Source organism: Triticum dicoccoides, chromosome 3B (assembly GCF_002162155.2).
Source record: "Triticum dicoccoides isolate Atlit2015 ecotype Zavitan chromosome 3B, WEW_v2.0, whole genome shotgun sequence".
NCBI lineage: Eukaryota > Viridiplantae > Streptophyta > Magnoliopsida > Poales > Poaceae > Triticum > Triticum dicoccoides.
The window spans coordinates 784,867,260-784,875,006 of record NC_041385.1 but is presented as its reverse complement, the minus strand read 5'-3'; the positions used below and the strand labels follow the sequence as shown (position 1 = coordinate 784,875,006).

Here is a 7,747-nt window from a genome sequence, read left to right as displayed (position 1 = left end):
GGCTGATTGTGCAGGCTTTGAAAGATTAGTGGTTACCCGCATCCAGTCTTGACATTCTAGGCCAATGCTCCTCGTGTTGCTGGTTTGTAAAAACTGGCATTCTTGGATGGCTTCCCTGGGTTAACTGGTGGTCGTCAGAGTGTGACAGACTAATTGAGCACATACAGGTTGGTTCTTCTTTTTGTGTTTTGCAAATCCTGGACTCAGTTGTTTGTCTATAACGACAAAGGGTGTTAGTATCAGTTTACTACTCCCTCCGATCCATATTAATTGTCGCTGATTTAGTCCAAAGTTGTACTAAATCAGCAACAATTAGTATGGATCGGAGGGAGTACTTTATTTGTTTGATGGCAATATCGAAAATTACTTCTCCACTCTATAAGAGCGATGGTTTTAGTATGAACTGGACTGCATGGACCCGAAGTTAGAAATATGAATCCAGTGGTTGAGTGCAAATTACTCCGTTCATTTTCTTCGCTGTTCCGCTGTCCACATGCCTTTGCGTGAGATGGAAGGTACATCCTCTGAGTTCATATTTCCATCCAGAAGTGTTTGACAGTTATGTTTTGTTTCATATCAACCATAATAGTAGTAGCCTCGGAAGTGGTACTAGGCGATATTTCTGCAATCTTGCCACTAGGAGACTTTGACGTGTGTTTGCCCAGTTTAGTAGTGCATGAACATTGTGTTTTTCTCTCCAGTTTGTAGGTTTGTTGGCTGATCTCTACTGGTTTTGTATGTCTGATGACTTGCTCCTTTTCGCCATGATATTGTCTTTTACTCTCTCCGTCCCATAATGTAAGACGTTTTTTGGCACACTAGCACTAGTAGAAAAGGGGGCAATGCTCCAGGCCGGGTCAGTCCATTAGTCCCGGTTCAATCCAGAATCGGGACCAATGGGGGCATTGGACCCGGTTCGTGAGCCCGGGGGCTGGCCGGGCGACGTGGGCCATTGGTCCCGGTTCGACTGGACCTATTGGTCCCGGTTGGTGGGATGAACCGGGACCAATGGGCCTCGCTCCTGGCCCACCACCATTGGTCCCGGTTGGTGGCGTGAACCGGGATCAAAGGCTGCCCTTTAGTTCCGGTTCATGGCACGAACCGGGACCAATTAGTTGCCTATATATACCCTTCGCCCGCGAGCAGAGCACTCCCAGTGCTCTGTTTTTCGTGACCGGCGAGGGGAGAGCTTTGTGGTGCTCTAGCTCACCTCCTATGCACACGAGGTGTTCGATGGAATGCCCGAGCCATACTACTTAAGCTTTCTCCTCTCCAAGCTCGACCTCCAAACTCCATTTTCCTCAATATTTGTCTAGGTTTAGCGGTCCGTCACGTCCCGTCCCCGTCTTCACCGCCGTCGATCGCCCGCGCCGATCTCGTCGCCGGCACCACCGTGGTGAGCCTCTTGTTCTTATCTTCTTTCTGAAAGGAAAAAAATTCTTACTTGTATGTTTATATAGATACTTGTATAATTTTCTTACTTTTATTATTGCATCTTATATAGTGCGATGGTTTTGGTATCCGCCCCCGTCGGCCCTCGTCCTGTCTATGATTCGGATGTGGTATATATATTATCTTTTCATAACTATTGGTTCATTTATTGTTTATGACAATTATGCCGACCAACGTGACATAGATTTTATTTATCTAGGAGGTTGTTGAACCGGAAATTTCAACCGACCCTATTGTCGAGAGGTTAAATTTAGTTGAAGAAGAAAACAATTTGTTGAAGAAAAAAATTAGAAAAATTGAGGAGGAGAAGATGATATTGGAGTTGCATGTTGCGGATGTCGTCGATGATCACAAGATCAAGATGGATGCAATGCGCTTGAAGATTAGAAAGATTAGAAAATATGCCATTCATACCGAGGCTTGGTATCATTATGCCGTTGGATCAATTGTTACATTGGTTGCGATTATGATCGCATTTGTTTTCGCATTAAAATATTTTACATAGTTTCAGTGTATGGTTTAATTAATTTAGATACTCTGCAGAGCTTTATGTTGTTAGATGAGAACTATGTATGTACTTTGGTTTTAATGTGATGATAAACTTCTATTAATTTGGTCACTTAATTATCTATTCATGATGTTCTGTAATGATTTTTGACACACTTAATTATATATAATGCACGCAGACACACCGGCAATGGATGTTCTGTAATGATCTGTTGTGTGTTCCATTTGATGAGTTCTTCGCGTTTTTCAATCAAAAGGCCCTCGATAAATTAATGGTCTTTTGCTACTGCCTGTAAGTACTATTTCTGTCATTAAGTCTCTATATATAGCTCGGCTCTTTCATTGCATGTATTTATAATTAATTATCCTCAATATATTATGCAGATTGAAGATCGTCGAGTGCAAAAACAAGAAATTTATGATATTGGGTTTCATTAACACAAATATCATAGATGTATTTCTGGTTGAAAAGAACGTCAAAGAGGCCGAGGACAACTTGCTACGATCGTTGATCAAAAATCAAAAGAAAGATACCATAATCGTTCCTTACAACGGGAAGTGAGTGTTACTGTCGTGTGCATATTCGGTTTCCCTTATTACTCGAGCGAGGTTATAGTAATGTAATTGCTGAGTTATGCATGCATGCGCAGGTACCACTATATTCTTCTGAAGATTAAGCTTGAGCGAGGACTAGTAACCGTCTTAGACTCGAGATGAAAGATCCCGAAACCTATGCGGACATGACTGAAATGCTCAGCAAGTAAGTTCAATCGATCATTATCGCACCATATCGGCAACTTTTTGTTCATTTCCCGATATCTCAAGTTATAATAATTATTTTCTTTGTCTTGCAGGGTTTGGAAACAGTTCACCGCAGAAGCTCCGGGACTGCCGAAGGAGCTGCGATATACATACCCGAAAGTAAGTACTACTGGGCTAGCTAGTTGCGCGCATCTCCCGTTGATTCTATAGCTATACTTTCATCAATGCCATTTATAATGCTTCATTATCAGTTTGATTGACCTCTATTTCTCGTAAAGTGTTTGTGGCAGGAGGAAGGGAATGATTTCTGTGGATACTACGTGTGCGAGTTCATCCACACCGCGACATTGAAAAACAAGCGGGGCTACTCTAAAAGACAATATGAAGTGCGTAAGCAATAATATTCACAATTTCATTTTATTACGCCATCATTTCTGTTCAGTTTCATTCATATATATGTATTAATTATCCCTCTTCTTCAAATTAGACGTGGCAGATGCAGATTGAACTTCTAAAACCAGATCGCATGAAAGCAATTCAAGAGGAATTGGCGGGATTCTTTCTTGACCAAGTCATCAGTAAAGCCGGAGAATACCATATGGAAATTGATTTCAAATGCTAGGGGTTTGTAATTAAGAGATCTTATACATATTGTACATGTATGTAGCCAGTAGGGTCGGATACATGATACGAAAACTTGTTGTTCGACCAATCTCTCGGAGAAGGAGAGGTCGATGTATCACTTCTCTCGGTATGCATGACGAACTTCTGTACTGAATGGTTCTCTCGATCACTTATGTATATATAGTACGTAGCGTCGACCAAGCACGGACATAAAAGAGGACACTCTCTCTATTAATTAGCTAGCTAACACAATATATGAAACACCTAAATTAACCCCCCAAAACCCCCAACCCCCCTCCTTTCAAAAAAAAAAACAAAAACCCCAGCCACTAGAATGCTGACGCATGGACGCCTTTTGGTCCCGGTTGGAGCCACCAACCGGGACCAAAGGCCCCCTGACTGGGCTCGGCACACAGGGCCACGTGGAGGCACATTGGTCCCGGTTCGTGTTTGAACCGGGATTAATGGGTGGAGGTATTGGTAACGATCCATTAGTCCCGGTTCATGAACCGGGACTAAAGGCCCTTACGAACCGGGACTATTAGGTGTTTTTCTACTAGTGTAGTGCCAAAAAACGTCTTACACTATGGGACGGAGGGAGTAATATTTATTTAACAGAGCTCATGGTTCTCGTGTTGATTATACTCCTGGTTAGAATATCTAAGTATATAAATGTTGTTTGGTCAGCATTGTAAGGTGATTAAAATTAGTTCAGACCCTGACTACATGGAAGACCAAAACTTCCATTGAGTAGAAAGTTGACCAAAACTTTCGTAACCAAATAATGGCCGAAAACGAAAGCTCTGTAGTTAATTCCAACTAATGCCATCTCTGTACAACGTCACACTTAAGATTTATCCACCTGCACCATTCCCCCGGTTAGTATTTGAAGATCATCACATGGTAGTTCATTATTTCTCTGCTTGATGTATTTGTGTTATCTATGCAGTGTGCACTTGCTTATGTTCATCAAGCATCGTATGGAAGCATTTAGCATTAACAAAAAAAACTCCACTGTGCAACCACTGTAGGAAAAATATTTTATACCACTCTCAATAGTACTGTAATAAACTTTCAGTTTTTTTTCTACCGGCTTCAGGAAAAATGTGTCTGCTGTTCTAAAATGTCTGAAATGTTTTCTTTGACCTTGAATTCCATGTTGAATAGCCAACTCAATGTAATCAAATTAAAATAACAAGTCTTCTGATCTAATACAACCACTACCAGTGACGGGTTGTTAAACTATTGTCATATCCTTATCTGTAGTTGACTTTGACTTAAGCTTTGAATCAGTGGCTATTGATAAGCAGCCATCCCCAGTTAGCGGAGGAAAATAAGAACTGAGGTTCAAGTACATCATTAGCAGTGGCCTCCTAATCTGCTTCTATCAGGTTTTCTGGAGATTTGCCTCACTCTAACCAAAGCCATGGCCTCCAAACAGATGGTTCATATGAACCAAGGACAAGGGGAAAGAAGTTACGCTCGCAACTCCGGTATTCAGGTATCCTATTCTTTGACACTTGGCTTCTCAAAACTGTCCTCCAGGGAATTCATAATATGACTATATATCTGAAATTCAAAAGAAAAAATGAGGAAGCTAAAAAGCATGCTATTTAGCTGAAGACTACTAGATTTTCTGAAGACAGTTCAAATTGACTGCAGAACGCTCAGCAGAACAGGATGAAGCTGCTGATAGAAAGAGCCATCATAGACTTCAGCAGCAGCACCTTGTTACCTGACAAGATGGTGATCGCGGACTTGGGCTGTTCCTCTGGCCCAAACGCGCTGGCACTGGTGTCGGTCGCTGTCGAGGCGATTCATGTTTACTGTCTTCAGTTCCAGCAGGCACCACCGGAACTGTGTGTGTTCCTCAACGACCTGCCTGACAACGACTTCAACACGGTGGTGAAGAGCCTCGTCACACTCCGTCGAATCAACGACCCTGTGGTCGTGACGGGTGTCGCACCAGGATCCTTTTATGAGAGGCTCTTCACTAGTAGCTCCGTGCATCTTGTGTGCTCGTCCAGTAGCCTGCACTGGTTCTCCAAGGTATGAGTGTGACAATGCTTGATGGATCGATCCATTGCATTAACTTGCCAATTTTCTAATCAAAACCTTTATCTTCACAGGCTCCTGAAGTTCTAACAAGGAACCAGATCCCGGCTTACTACATCAATGTGCATGCTAGGCGTGAAAAGCTCCCTATGGTCCTTGAAGCCTATGCACAGCAGTTCAGGAAGGATTTCAGACATTTCCTGGAACTGAGAGCCAAAGAATTAGTCCCAGGAGGCCAGATGGTTGTTTTCATTAGAATGACGAGTGCATTCTGATGGCGTCACGCCCTTTCTGATGACGAGGCATTCTGGAATCGCCCTTTCCATTAGTCCCGGGCATTCTGATGACTTTTTAAGCGACCTAGACAGTGCACTCGTCACCCCAAGCTGGATCGCCAACCAGATAAGAGCCGTGTGCGAACAGATAGTTGTGCAACATTTTGGGGATGTGATGGACGAATTCGTGAGGATCGCGGAGCGGCGCTGGAGCCTGGACGGAAGCTTGCTGCAGGAAGAGCATGCTGGATTAGCTATGCTGACTCTGTCGATCGCCAAGGCATGATAGAATGATGGATTGATGATCATGGCCGGCGGTGTGACTGCTTGGTTTCCCAAAGGTACGCCATATTTGAATGAGACTGAGCCGTTGATTTCTTCAAGGCAATGATGTCAACAGTTTCCTTTGGTCTTGTTACTCAGGATGGTGAGTTGGTGGCTGGTTTACAAGGCAACAACATGTTCACACTTCATTAATCGATTTACATATTGGAGTGGGTTCTCTTGTGTCATACTATGTGATTGCTTCTCTTCTAGTATGTTTATAAATTCTATACGTCTGTATTATTCTGTCATTCGAATAGACTGTTTTATATATTGTAAAAATGCGTGACTCATTTATCCAAGTACATGTTCACGCTACAGCCTTATTCTAGCTCTCAGTTATCGCCCCAGCTCATTTTTTCATTGTCTTCACTCTTTAAGTGTTCTTTACACATTTGACCATAACTCAGGCCCGTGGCTCGCTTCGGTACAACCCTCCTAAACACATCAATGGAGGACCTTCATAAGAAAGGGTAGGATAATCTTTTCTTAACTTTTTTGAGTGGTTGATTTTTTTAAATACGTCAACCATCCACCGAAGTGTATACACCGTACGCCTACTGGGCCGGCCCATTAGTGACCGATGTAGAGAGTGCGGCCGTTTATGGGAGGTAAAAATTCACAAAGTAAGTACATGCACATTCTAGGAATCGAACCATGTACCTCTTGCACGTGAGGGTGAGTGGGTCACCGGCTGGGATGATTAGTGTCTGAAACATTTGAAGCGTTCAAACTTAAGAATTACGTTGTCCGGATTTATTGTGCCTACAACAGACTCCACAGTATTGCCAAAACAAAGGCACATCAGGGCCGATTTTTTGTTTTGAATCTGCCCAATTAGTGAGCAGGATTAAATGGTTTTAACAACCGTAAATTAATTGCCAAACGTCCTTGCATCCATCAACGCTCCCACATGCATTGCTGCACCACACGCATATATTGGCTGCATGGCGCATGGGCCATCTCCCAATCAGACCGCAACTTTCTCTTAACTGCTTGAAATTAATTTTCATCGATTAACAAACTGGCTATTAAGTCAGGCGTAGGGAATAGCAACCAGCCTTACAAAAGTGGACTCCCTCTAGCCTAGAAATCCCGGACATAGCTAACACCAACGTAGAATCCGGACACATTTTCAATTTTTTCGAACATTTGTTGGAAATTCTGAATAAAATTTTAAAAATCAAATAATGTTTGAAAATCCAACAATTTTGTAAACAACTCACATTTTGAAAACATCATTGTTCCAAAAAGCATTAACATTTTTTTAAAATTTTGAACAATATTTTCTAAAAGCATGAACAATTTGAAAATTTTAAAGAGAAATGTTAGTTCAACTTGAAAACTTTTCTTGTTGAACAATTTTTTTAATACAACTTGAACACTTTTCTTTTTGGCTTATGCGGCAAATGTAAGTGCCTACCATTGTGCCTACCATTGTGTGTGTGCCTTCTATTGTGTGTGTGCCTTCTATCGCAGTGTACTCCTGCAAGATGATGGGTTCTAAGTGACAGATTGTATGCGTATTTATAATTCTTGCGACCATATTGGTGGCGTTGGACTTGTTGACAATGTCAAGTGAATGCTTAAATATTTGGGTTAATTATCCTTTTGCCCTCAGTGGTGTCCATCTGCTCAGTTTTGCCATCAGATGCAAATTGTGCTCAGTTTTGCCCCTAGTCCGTGCGCACCGACTCGTTCTGTGAACTCTGGTGTCTCCGTTAGGTCAACGTTTTGACTCGGCCCTT

General features: G+C 42.3%; 1 pseudogene; it reads left to right on the top strand.

Moving 5' to 3' along the window:
- Nucleotides 1-4,701: 4,701 nt before the first annotated feature.
- LOC119282231 lies at nt 4,702-6,194 on the top strand (annotated as a pseudogene).
- Nucleotides 6,195-7,747: the final 1,553 nt, after the last annotated feature.